A 14634-nucleotide genomic window follows, 5' to 3' on the forward strand; every position below is an offset into this window, starting at 1 on the left:
TAAAGTGTAATTTACCGAACAAGGGATTTAATCCTTGAAGATATCTCCCGTTCTAATAGACTCTGTGCCCTAGAAAAATACTACATAGTCGTTCGTTCGCTTGTCGGCGATTTTAAGGTTGCCTAGTCTTAAAAGGGAACGATCCAATTGGTGGAGAGAGGTTTTTCCTTCGTTTTCCCCTGACGGGAAATTGAATAAGATTTAATGGACAAGATGGTGCCCGAAGTAATTTGTTCCGTTGTAAGAAACAAAAAGGAAGAAATAACAAAAACGAATTTGTTTCTTTTTGATAAAACTCTAATTCCGTCTATAATTGGATTAAAAACCGGCATGCTATGAGATACAAAAAAATATAAAAATAAAAGTATTATACAATAATAACATCCTTACTAATCTTGGTATGAAAATTTCCACAATACTTATTTGCTACCATATATTAAACGTACCAATGCTTGCATCCTCACTGGACGCCTCATGCTCAACTGCTCTAACTCTGTAACGGTAAAATGCCTTGCTCCAGTAAATCCACTCACACAGAGAAAATACTGCCTTATCTACAAAGATAATATCATTACGCCCAACGCTATATACACTACTTTCTCAGTGTTTGAATTGACATGTATCATGATATTGCTTTTGGAATATACACTGTCACTTTCTCAACTATAAGAATTCATTGATTTCCAATACATCATTTAACGATAACATTAATTGGATTTTAATAGGAGTGTATTTTTGTTGCATATATTATATGATATTGAATGAACTTGGCCTTATTTGAAGCAATTTAACTATGTCTTGAAATTAAGCTTTTATTATTTTTGAAGGGATTTTACTTTCATGTTTAATTTAATGTATCAACATATTTAATTTCATACAAGTTTATTATTGTTTAAATACAGTGTTATATTTGATATAATAATAAATGACCTTATTTTTTCTTCTTTCTTCTTATTAAATAAAATTTGTCCAAGGCCACCTATGCACTTGCAATGCTAATTTACTGTCTAAAATAACGAGAGAAAAAAATATTTAAATTAGTTTACCTTCTGGCAAATTCTCCGAGCTCTCCAATATAGTAAGTATGTCTCCTCGCATGATGTCTCTGGTTTATTGATTCTTCCGTACAAAAGATTTTGTATTTTCCATTTCAATCATCAAAACAACACAAAAAAAACACCAACAAAGTAAGTAAAATATATTTTTAGAAGGCGTCCTTCCAATACACAATACCAGCAAACATGTGATTCTCCCACTTCATCCAAGAAACACCACAAGTATAGTATAGTCGTATAAACCATATAAGCCTTGGGCGAATGATAGCATATCGTTGAACAAAATTTACTGTGTTCGGTGTAAACCAGCATTATATTTTACATGACATTTAAATAATGAATTCGTTGTAAGGTAAAATGTGCTAAACTATATGTCTAGTCGTTGTAATGTAAGCAACGCTTTGATAGAAAAAAAGCATCTCTACATCTTACAAAATATGTAATATTAGCTTTAACTATTAGTTACATTACATTTAATTAGAGGGATCAGTTTACAATAAATGAATGGTTTATTTGCTGAACATGTTTTGTTGACTTTTGCATTTAATTCAGCAGAGAAAATGAGAAAACTGTCCACTTTTAACTGGATCCATTAAATTCGTAACAAATTCCAATACACTGTGACTTTATTTCGAAAGAACCGAAGTAATAAACGATAGATACGTCAAAGGTTTTATTGGAAAAATGGCTATTAAGTCCGTGATCCGTTTCGCCGGAGTCATTAGCGGAGACTAGGCGTTCCCTAATGGACCGATTTCTGTAGTGGCGGTGTTGCTTTCCGAGATAATTTGTCAGCAGGCGCCGGACTGGTCTAGTTTCCTGGATTTTTTTAGGTTAGGTTGTCTGGCGCTTCATATTTAGAGTAGTAAAAAATATTGTTTTCGGGATTAATTAAAAAAAATGAAAAAAAAAACATACACAGCGACAATTATTGAGTTGACATCATATGTCAACTTTTACATTTTTACTGTAAAAAAATCGTATTTAAAATTCCAATAAAATTATTTATCATTTTTATCATCACGAAACTAAGCCAATGATATCAACAAATCATACAGATTATATGCAATAAAACAATTTGTTTACATTTTGTTTGTGTATATCGTGTCAAAACAAGTCCATGTGTATGGTTAGTTTATCTTTTTATACTTGTACATGATTTACACCCTCTGTTTCTTAAAACTAAAGAAATGCATCTCGTACAATTTGAAATTATGAAAAAATAAATTTTTGTATTGAAAGTTTGATTTTTGTAAATTTCTAGTGTTTTTATCTATGAAACGATATTATAATAGTTATTATGTATCAAAGAAATTGTAAGGATATTTTAATTACTGAAAGCAAAGTTTCTGTCCTGAGTCTATTGTCATATGTCAACTTTTGACATTTTCGCTTACAAAAAATCGTATTTAAAATTCCAATCTAGAGTACCATGGCTGTGTTTAACTTAATTTTAGTTAAAACACTAATATTTAATCAAGGAGCCTTAGAAAAATAGATTTGATCGTCTAATGTTTTTCGTGTCTTGTCCTGGCCGATTAAAAGATGTCCAAATCATATTTTTAATCATATCTCAATTTTTTCAAATGGAACAAGGATGGCTCATTAACATATTTGAAAAAGACAGTTTTTTACGAATAATTTGATACCACATACTTGGTATATCGAGTCCAATGGTCATTATGAACCGCATGTTACAGTTTCAAATAAACCATATCCGAAAATGTCAAAAGTTGACATATAATATGTCATTCTATTCAGTAGTACCATTTTCTATCGAATAAAGTTAAAAAAAATCCAAAAGTGTAATTTAAAAATCAAAAGTTGTAGTAATTTCCGGTGAAACGGGAAGTGACCAAAAACAATTGAATACGCCAATCAATCTTAATTTATGTCATATACTAACATACCAAATCTCGTTGTTTTAACTAAAAAAATAAAAAAAATTATAGGGGTGAGCCACTTTTGAGACGCACCCTGTATAAAGGTATAGTTTGCGTTTCAAATTTATAAATATACGTAAAACTTCTTACTACTCATTTCAAATGTATTTTATTCTATACTGGATACCTTCTAACAAATATTTTTTTCGGAATAAAACTAGTTTATGATATCTGAATCTGCATTGTTTCTTGTAATAATAAAATGAATTAACATTGAACAATATTTTATTTATCAGTCTGAGTCGTGATATCTATCGCTTCCTTTATTTTTCGCTGTCTTCGCCATTTCTTCTATTTTTTTGGCTTTTGTCTCCGAGAATGGGTTGAATCGAACAAACCTCGTTCATGAAGTGACCCAGATAATGCCAAAAGACAAATGAGTGGAAGAAAAGAATAAAAAAGCTAATTGTATAGAAAACATCAAGAAAAATCTAATAAAAAATGGATTTAAGTATGTATAACTTTCATTTTTAATTTAGAAAAAGATACTAAAAAGACAAATAATTTAGCTGCAAATTGCTCGAAAGGTCATCAAAATCGGTCCACTAGACTAGAACACAATATACAAAACTAAAATACATCAAAATTTTAAGGTGCAGGTTCGTGCCGCTAAGTGAAGATATGGTAGTTTTCTAGCAACTTCTAATGCACGCTCAGCCTGGGACACCCAGTATATAATTCATAAATCTCCTTTTAGAGCTCACATATCCATAAACTTGGACCGAGAGCTAATTACTCCGAACCAATGGGCACTTACCCTAGTATCCTACATGCAGAAATCTACGCTATCGAGAGATGCGTACAACTTATCTTAGATAGGAACTATCGGAAACAAGAAATAGCCATCTTATCTGATAGTCAAGCAGCGTTAAAGGCGATCAACTCAGTATCAATCAATTCGAAATTTGTCAAAGAATGCATAGAGAAGCTGAATAAATTAGGCAAAGAAAACAAAGTCCTCCTACACTGGGTGCCTGCTCACCAAGGGATAGAAGGCAATGAAAAACAAATAATCTAGCTAGGAAAGGAGCGAACACTCCACTAACTGGACCAGAACCGTTCTGCTTTCCAAGTAGTAAACCAACTCAAGGCGAACTCAAGAACTTGGAAGATTCCATCCGCAACCTGGAATGGAAATCTTGCAATGGTCTAAGACACTCGAAGAAGTTTCTGAGGGCTTATGATCAAGAAAAAATCACAGATCTTCCTGGGTCTGAGTAAGAACAATCTTCGGATTATCACGGGGTTTTTAACAGGACACTGTCTCCTCAATGAACACCTCAGTAGATTGAAACTAAGAAGAAACGGCGAATGCAGATTCTGTGGGGAAGATGGTGAAACACCAGTACACCTCATCACTGAGTGCGCCGAGACGACAACCATTCGTGCCATGAATTTTGGTACGACTGATATTGGAGATGGAGAACTACCCTCTATAAAACCGTCCCAGATACTGGCTTTTGTCAAAGCCCTGGGACTGTATGATGAGTTATGATTCAAGAAAGGGGGACACAATGGATCTGTAAGGTCGAAGTGATTAACCCCCCTCCCACTCATTCTAAATTCTAAAATTCTAAATCCATAAACTTGTATGAAACCCCTAACAGAGCTAAATTAATATTAAAGATAACTACCCCCCAAAAAAATATCGTGCCGCTTTTACTAACACGTTTCAACGTGTTTCGCTGTAAATCTTTTGTTATCTCACGGTCCGTCTGGTCGGCATCACGCCACAGAACAATATGTTACGGCGCCGGAAATAAAAATAATTACATTATGACGTACTTCCGGAACAACGAGCGCGCTACAAAAACCGTACGGGATTGTGCTCGGCGTACAGAACGTACATATTAATTATAATCTGAGAACAAAAAGGCATTAAAACAGTAGGTATACGTAGTTTATTATGAAAGATATCAGTTTAAATTTACCTTAGTGTTTTTATTATTTTTTCGAAAAGAACAAGTATTAAAACGGGTGAGTCTTAAATAAGTGCAAATATTTTCAGGGTTGGTAGATCTCGATAAAAGAAACATACAGTTCATACCAAATAAGTTGCGATGAGTTTTTTTCGGCTATTAAGCTATCTTGTACACTTCGCACTAAAAGAGGTTTCAAAAAGAACAATGTACAAGGTCTGCTAGTAAACTTTTTTAAGCTTAAAGTATCCCCCTTATGTGAGTTTTGTTGATGTAAATGGTAACTGTATATACAGGGTGGTCCGGTACTGTATATACAGGATAGTGTACATTTTTCCGGAAACTTCGGCAGCATATTTTACTGATAAAAATAAGTAAAAAAGTTTATATAAATGTATGTCCTAAAATGCTTAGTTTCGGAGGAGATACAGGGTGTAAAAGTTTCATTTATATTTCGATTTTTTACAAATAATTTCTGAAGTAACGTCAATATTTGGATGAAAATTGGTGTCTGGGAGTTTTTTGACATGAGAAATTTGATTTTGATGTCAATATGACTCCTATTTGTAGGGGGCGCCACCTACATGTGTTTTAACTGTTTTGAAGAGTAATAACTTTTTCTCCGTACCTGTATAAAATTACTCAGGGGAAAATATACATTTCCGTAATTTTCTACGTAAAAAATGTCTCTTGATAAAAATCGCTACGAGCTTTCTCAAGATATTTACAATGGAAATAGTCAATACATGTCATTATTGACTAAAAATAAACGCATGTTGAGTAGAGTTATTTCACTGAAATGAGAAATTTGAGAACTTTTTATTTTTTTAAACTAACCATAAATTTTTCTTCGGAAAAATGATGATAAAACAGTTTCTGTTGAACTTTTGGCACAAAAACATTTCAAATTTATGATTTTAGTCTAATAACTAATTAGTCAACATGTTTAATTCATGTCAATGATGACAGGTATTCGTAATTTCGATTCCAAATATCTCGAGAACCATTACTCGTAGTTATTTTTACCAAGAAACCTTTTTTACGTGAAAAACGTCGTAAATGTATATTTTTTAACTAGCTAGTTTTATACAGGTACGGACGAAAAGTTATTCTTCTTCAAACCATTTAAAAAATACGTAGGTGGTGCCCTCTACAAGTAGGAGCCATATTGACATCCAAATCAATTTTCTCATCTTAAAAACCTCCCAGACACCAATTTTCATCCAAATATTGACGTTATTTCAGAAATTATTTGGAAAAAATCAAAATAAAAATGAAACTTCTACACCCTGTATCTCCGAAACTAAGCATTTTAGGACATTTATATGAACTTTTTTACTTATCTTTATCTGCAGAACATGTTGCCGAAGTTTCCGGAATACAGTTCGGGCTACCTTGTATATTTATAATTAATGTATGTTTGTTTCCTAAAATATTTTAATCAAAAGAAAATATGTAAAAGTGGGCAACGCTGTGCTGGTCAAGCTTAATCACGTGACTAAAAGTTTATTTGATATGAACTATATATATATTTTTGTGAAATTACTTCTAATTTTTTCAGTGTACATTTTGGTTTTGAAACGTTCCTCCATAAAATACCACAAATATAAATATGTCTTTGTGACAAAACTCTCAAGATTTGTCCGTTAACATGGTAGTGTGGCCTTTATATAATTATAATTAAAATAATTTACTGAGCGGTAGGCAGAACTTGGATAATGAGAACACCGACTTTTCAGAGCGTAAATATAGATTATCGTTTACATATAAAAAAACAAAATATATCCAGCTAAAAATAGAAATTCAGGCATCGCACTTTTATGGTAAGGGTTCTTTCTAAATTCAGTTACTATAAACTCTATTGCCACTTACCTTATTACGTCAACATCCGTCAGTATTTCATCAACAACAAGAACCTGTCGAAGACTTCATTGATCCCCTTGTAGATCTGCCGCTTCGGTCTTGGACTTATTCTTTAGATTAAACCACTCGACCGGTTATCACAGTGTTCTTTTAGATAGTTTAATATTTTAGAGAAAAGGTGAGATTCAAAAATAAAATGCCGATTTTTCACAACACCTAACTATATTTAATATAAAGAAAATAAATAAATAAAAATAAAGAAAAAGATTTAACAAGAAATTTATAATTAACGAAATATAAACAAAAGGAAAGAAATTTAATCAAAAATAATTAAAGAATGATATTAAAATTCAGAAGTGATAAAGTTAAAAATACAAAATATTCTTCTTATTAGTCTAATCTAAATTATCTAAAATTAGCATACAATTCAAATCTCTCTTAGAATTTTCGTTGCTAGAAAATTAATATGTCAAAAAAAAAATATTAACTGAACAATTGGATTTAAATTAGAATTTAATAAAAGAACAATTGTAAAATAATAATTTGTGTGATGATATCTAACTTTTACTAAAGCCTTTAGAACAAACAGAAAGTCTTAAATCGTTAATAAAAAAATATTAAAGAAAATCTAAAACAACAAATTAAAAATCTTTATACATGAAATGTTTAAAATTTCCTAACTTGAGAATTGAATATTTAAGAAAATCTTTAATTATTGAAAACTTACTAAAATTATTAAAAAAAAACCACTGGATAATATAAGATCTACACGGAGAAAATTCGGCCGTCTAATTTAAAAGTCAGTACCGAACTGATCCAAAAAACTATATTCCTAAATCTCGAAATCTTTAAAATGGGCGGGTAAAAAGAATAGGGAACCACCAAAAGCCGAGCCATTCTCAAATCTTGTTCGGGTTCGCTTTTCAGGAACCGTCTGATTGGTCTGAGATAACCTCAACTACCCTGTCGTTCCCGGTCTAGTTCGCCCTACATGTCACAGATGTCGTTACTATGACCATTTCTACATTATTTCCAAATTATTACTAATATCCGTGTAAATATTATAATTACCGTAAATACAATTACACATGATTAAATCTAACCCTAACTAAAGTATATTTTAAGGTCTGTCCTTAAAAAAACCAAACAAATCACATTTATAATTTGATTTCATTAGATTCCGCTGTTTTAACTTATAAGTTTATTTATTTCACATACTTTTGGATATTTTGGATAAAAAAGGAGGACAGTCCTTAACTTTCAGAATATCATTACGTGAACTTTACTTTAATATTTAAATTAACAATTATACTTGTTTTTATCCAAAATCTGTTTGTATTAGCCCGTGGGAGGTCTATCGTGAGAAGAGTGTCGTCTTAGGAGTTTTATTGCTTTCTAGGGATTTTGCCCGTATAAGTAAGTTAAAATTTAGGGTTTTACAGCCTTAATGACTGATGCTAGTCGTTTCTAGCTGTTTCAAAGCAAGTACCTATTATATTAATTTATGGACGTGGGATTTTACACCCAACAGAAAAATATTTAGTTTTTCCCAGAGAAACGGGTCCTTCATTCTAAACAGTTTTTACGATCTTCTGAAAAAATACCAATTTAAGGGCGGAAACACATGATACGCTTTTAACAAGCTAGGTTTGTTGTCTGCTCTAAAATATTCCATTACATCTTCATCCATCTCACATAAGGTACATTGTATAAAATTTCATTTCTACAAGCTCTGCCGCCGATTCATTAGAAGGAAAATATTACCTTTTCTGTCAAAGCGAAGCGAGATTAAACCATTTAGAACCCACCTCTCGTCATATCAGCGACGTGTGTAGCTGGGAAACACGAATGCCGAGTTATAAAACTCGGAAAATTTACAACACGACTCGAAGCAAAAAGACGGGCAGGGAAAGATTTAAAATTCCACCGGTAAAGTGAAAAGGATTGAAAAATGTAGCCCCGGGGCAGTGGCGGCTCGTGCGTAAGGGGGCTTGACTGCTGCGAAATTACCAAAAATATTAATAATACTGGTCTCTAAAAAATAATGATTTCTTGAGCCGTGGTATAATGTAGAATATATAAGAGTGAAGAAGTTAATCACCGCGAACTCACAGATCTATTGTGTCCCTCTTTCTCGAGTTATAACTCATAATATAAAAAAATATTCGTAAGCAGAGTTTTTTTAGATTCAAATTATAAAAAACTAGCATGTACCCGCAACTTCGTTCGCGTCGAATTAATCATTTGTAATGGTGATAATAAAGCAAAGCAAGAATTTCCATTAACATACAAACTGGATAAAATGTTCTCACATTTATGTCAGCATGAGAAAAAACAATATGGCGATATTATTATATAACTTGGTAATATTTGAGTAGTTTCATCTCGTTGGAATTTGACTTTCGAAAAATCCGTTTGCCAAAAATAAGCTTTTTACGTTTCAGCAGAATCGTGGTTAATCAATTACTTTTTGGAACACCCTGTATGATTTTTTAAAAAAAATTCAAAATATGTGAAAAAACAAAATAAAATTATGCATTATTATGCACCCGAAAAACTAACCGTTTTTTAAATAACAAATATTGCAATATTTGAGGGGCGTTTTCACCCTCTTGGAATTTGAGATTCGAGAAACCCCTCTTTATCGAACCTCTACACCCCACAGTCAATCCGTTTGCCAAAAATCAGCTTTAAACGTCAAGCAGTTTAAGCAGAATCGTGATTACTCTGTGGTCATATTTTATGAAACACCCTGTATAATTTTTTAAAAAATCTCAAAATATGCAAAACAATAAAATAAAATATACGTGTTTAAGAGTTTTTCCGAAAAACTCACCGATTTTTAAATAAAAATTATTCTAATATTTGAAGGGTGGTTTCACCCCCTTAGAATTCGAGTTTCGAAAAATCCCTTCTTATCGAACCTCTACACCCTAAAGTCAATCCGTTTTCCAAAAATCAGCTTTTTACGTCAAGCGCTTTAAGCAGAATCGTGATTAATCAATGACCAGTTTTTTTGAAACACCCTGTATACATTTATAAAAAATCTTAAAACATGTAAAAAAACAAAATAAAATATACGTGTTCAAGCGTTTTTTCGCAAACTTGACCGTTCTTTAAATAAAAAATATTGTAATATTCCACCCCCTTTTTACCCCCTTAGGGGATGAATTTTAAAAAATCCTTTCTTATCTCACGTAAACATCATAAAATGATCCCCTGTGCAAAATTTCAGCTTTCTAGGGTCAAGGGTTTGGTCTTGGCGTTGATGAGTCAGTGATCAGTCAGGACTTAGAGATTTATACATATAGATAAATTAACTTTAACCCATTTATTCCCGGGGATAGAAATATATAAAAAAAAACATTTTTTTTTAAATACTTTTATTATTATACATATAAAAAGACAAATTTCATGTTTTGGAAAATTCCCAATTCATTTTTTAAAAAAAATAATAGTGGTGCGTTGGCGAACCACTGGTATAAAAAACTAAATAAAACTTTTCTAAAAATATTCCTAACTGATAAAAACCCTACTAAAGTACACTTAACACATCGGAATTATCTTACATTCTACTTAGAAGTATAAAATAAAACACTAAAACGCTCAAAAACAACTAATTTATCAACTTTTATTTGGTGCATGTATGAACCACTGGTAACAAAGATTATTACTTTTGGTGATACGTAGCAAAGCACGGAACATGCAAATGTACCTTACATTTTTGACATATATACATACTATGATTATGGCAAACTCTACATCTCCTTCGAGCCTTAGTTTCGTGGAAAACAATGGTGTGGCCTTGATTATCAAAGCGAATTTCGTCAATAGATTGTGGAATGTTTCTAATAACTGCAGCAACTCTTGTAGATTTCATTAGACGTAGTGCAACATATGATTTGAAATCGATTTGAGATATTTTACTATTGTTAGCAACATTATAAAGCTTCCAAGCATTCACCATAATACTGTCCAAAGTATTACAGAATAAAGGCCACCACCATTTTTTCCCCAAAATTCTGGTTCTGTAATTGGCTATTCCGTTATCGTGCAAATCCACACCTCCCATATATTTATTATATTGTGTGATTACATTAGGCTGTGGAACAAAAACATCTTTTTTTTCTTTTCTATTATAACGTTTGACTTTATTTATAGGTTGCACATTATGTACGTTACTACAAAGCGTTACGCAAGAGTTATCATTCCAACGTACAACTGAAACTTTCGAATCTTTATCATATGCCATATCAAAAGCGCCGCGTTCTTTTTTCGAAAAACTTTTACTATTTTCTAGAGGGCAATTATTCGTCCTATTTTCTCTGATAGTTCCAGTAGCAAAGTAACCAGTGTTTTTCAGGTGAGAAAATAATCGAAAAGATGAGAAAAAATTGTCGAAAAAAATTTCATGGTTGCTGGGCTTTTGGATAACAGACAACAAACTCATTACAACGTCACCGCTTAGTCCAAGCTCAGAATATATTTTTTTTTGATTCCCAGCATATGGCATTGTATAAAATAAATACCCGTCAGAAGAACATAGGCACCAAAGCTTGAAGCCAAAACGTACCGGCTTGCCTTTGATGAACATTTTACAAGAATGCCTTCCAAAATATGGCACCATTTGTTCATCAATTGATAAATGAAAATTGAAAATTCCCCATTGCAAGTTTTTTCTATTGATTATGTCCACAAAAGGCCTTATTTTGGAGAACTTATCATTTTTGTCTAATTGTTCATTGTCAGACAGATGCAAATTTCGTTTTATACTATAAAACCTGTTTCTACTCATGCAATTTTTCACTATGCCCACACCTTTGTCTTCCTCAGTGGACCAGTACATTGAAGTTTGTGGTAAAGTGTGATATCCGGAAAGATACATTATTCCTATAAAATTTAACAATTCTTCCTTAGAGACTATGAAGTCATGTCTATTATTATCTGCAGCATATTTATGTGAATATCTCAAAACTAAGTCTGTCACTTCTTCGTCAAAAAATAAAAAGAACACTTCTAAAGGTGTCTTACCACCTACAGCTACAGCTACGTTTTCTTTGTCTTGATGTTCAGTTGATATTGGAGAGTGTGTATATTCTATTTCTCCTTTGAGCCACTGCGGTGCAAGAACAGTATTACGGGAAACTGAAGCAGTAATTTTTCGTTTTTTGGTTTCTAAAGTTTCTTCATCAGAAGAGTCCCAATCGTATTGTTTTCGTACATTTTGATCGACATCTACAGAATTGGAAGAGCTAGGGATGTGAAGTTCGAAAGTACCGACAATATCGTTTGGCTTTGCCGTTTCCGCCAATATATTCTCATCATCTATATCTTCTTCATCTGTCAAAGCATCGGTGTCTGGAGGTATATAAACTGCATCCAGTACAACTAATAATAAAAAACAAAATTTTTATTGAATTATAAACTATAGATGTAAGTAAGTGATTTCTTACCATTATTATCATTTTCCAGCTCAAAAACAACACTTTCCAATTCCTCTTCTAATTGTCTTTGCGTCAAAAATCGTTTATAAGGCATCTTAGCTAACTTACATGCATATAACACGAAACACAAACTAATAATAACGCATTTATTCGATTATTATGACTGTGCACACGTTCGTCAAAACTTGTCAAGACCGGCAAAATTCGGCTTCTAGTTTATTTTTATTACCAGCGGTGCGCGAATGCACCACTAATATTTTGGAGAAAAATTAAGGTTTTTATAGAGACTGTGGTAAATCATCCTTTTTATCATAAAAACGGAAGATCATGACAGATTAGTAGTAGTAATAAAAAAATGGAAATAATTATTAAAATGTGGAAATTTTTCAAAATTCCATTATATAGTTTTTGCAGATTTATTTTGTCACATTTTATACGTTTGTATTTTTTATTACCCGAGGAGAAGAAAAGCCTCAATAAGTATTTTTATTAACAAAAATCTATTATCAACGAATGGGTAGAAAAATCTAGGCTCCAAAACAATATTTTAATCGAAATTTGATTTTCATAAGTTGCTGGTGCATTCATGCACCAATGGGATAAAATGGGTTAAGGTAGTTAATGCAAAATGACACAAATGGTTTTAAAGTTTAAAAGAATGGCAGGGTCTAGAGCACTAAATATTCGCGACGAATCAAGTAATTCCGATTTAAAAATGCGGGAAGAAGAGAAACCAGACCCCGATATTATAAAACTGACTTAGAAATACGTTTGAAACGTGTTAAAAATAAGTTAAACCGACAAAAAATAGGATCCAAATTTATTGCTATCATTATATTTTTATACAACTTCCTCAGAATGAAATTCGCAACAAATCGTGCAGATTAATCAATAACCCAGATTTTTCGAAACACTGTATACATTTTTAAAAAATCTTGAAATATGTAAAAAACAAAATAAAATATACGTGTTCAAGCGTTTTTTCGGAAACTTGATCGTTTTTTAAATAAAAAATATGGTAATACTTGAGGGGTGGTTTCAACCCCTTGGAACTGGGATTTCGAAAAATCCCTTCTTATCGAACCACTACACCCTAGAATCAACCTATATGCCAAAATTGAGCTTCTTACGTTGAGTGGTTTGAACAGGATCGTGATTAATCAGTGAGTCACTTAAGAATTTTATATATTAGTATAGATTATTTGAGGGGCGTTTTCACCCTCTTGGAATTTGAGATTCGAGAAACCCGTCCTTATCGAACCTCTACACCTCACAGTCAATCCGTTTGCCAAAAATCAGCTTTAAACGTTAAGCAATTTAAGCAGAATCGTGATTACTCAATGGCCATATTTTATGAAACACCCTGTATAAATTTTTAAAAAATCTTAAAATATGTAAAACAACAAAATAAAATATACGTGTTTAAGAGTTTTTCCGAAAAACTCACCGGTTTTTAAATAAAAAATATTCTAATATTTGAGGGGTGGTTTCACACCCTTAGAATTCGAGTTTCGGAAAATCCTTCTTATCGAACCTCTACACCCTAAAGTCAATCCGTTTTCCAAGAATCATCTTTTACGTCAAGCATTTTAAGCAGGATCGTGATTAATCAATGACCAGATTTTTCGAAACACCCTGTATATATTTTTAAAAAATCTTAAATATGTAAAAAAAAGAAAATAAAATATACGTGTTTAAGCGTTTTTTCGGAAACTTGACCGTTTTTTAAATAAAAAATATTGTAATATTCCACACCCCTTTTTACCCCCTTAGGGGATGAATTTAAAAAAATCCTTTCTTATCTTACGTAAACATCATAAAAGGAACCCCTGTGCAAAATTTCAGCTTTCTAGGGTCAAGGGTTTGGTCTGGGCGTTGATGAGTCAGTATCAGTCAGGACAGTCAGATTTATATATATAGATTATCTATTTTTATTCTTTATTAACTAGAAAACATAGATTATGATAAGGAACGTCTGTTAATATTGAATACTTTTTTCAGTCATTTTTATTTTACTATATTTTGTTATACAGGGTGGTCCGAACTGTATTCAGAAAATTGCGGCAGCATATTCTGCAGATTAAAATAAGTAAAAAAGTTCGTATAAATGTACGTCCTAAAATGCTTAGTTTCGGAGATACAGGGCGCAGAAGTTTCATTTTTATTTCGATTATTTCCAAATAATTTATGAAGTAACGTCAATATTTGGATGAAAATTGGTGTCTGGGAGTTTTTTGACATGAGAAATTTGATTTTCATGTCAATATGGCTCCTACTTGTAGAGGGCGCCACCTACATATTCTTTAACTGCTTTGAAGAGTAATAACTTTTTGTCCATACCTGTATAAAACTACTGAGCCAAAATAATATAAATTTACATTTACGACTTTTTTTACATAAAAATTCTCGA

General features: G+C 32.0%; 1 protein-coding gene across 1 annotated transcript in view; it reads left to right on the top strand.

Moving 5' to 3' along the window:
* The window catches only part of LOC115886130, a 143949-nt gene that overhangs the window by 11078 nt on the left and 118237 nt on the right, over nucleotides 1–14634 (top strand). The gene's annotated exons all lie outside the window — the stretch shown is intronic.

This window comes from Sitophilus oryzae, unplaced genomic scaffold (assembly GCF_002938485.1).
Source record: "Sitophilus oryzae breed Bouriz unplaced genomic scaffold, Soryzae_2.0 scaffold_469_pilon_pilon, whole genome shotgun sequence".
In the NCBI taxonomy this organism is placed as follows: Eukaryota; Metazoa; Arthropoda; class Insecta; order Coleoptera; family Curculionidae; genus Sitophilus; species Sitophilus oryzae.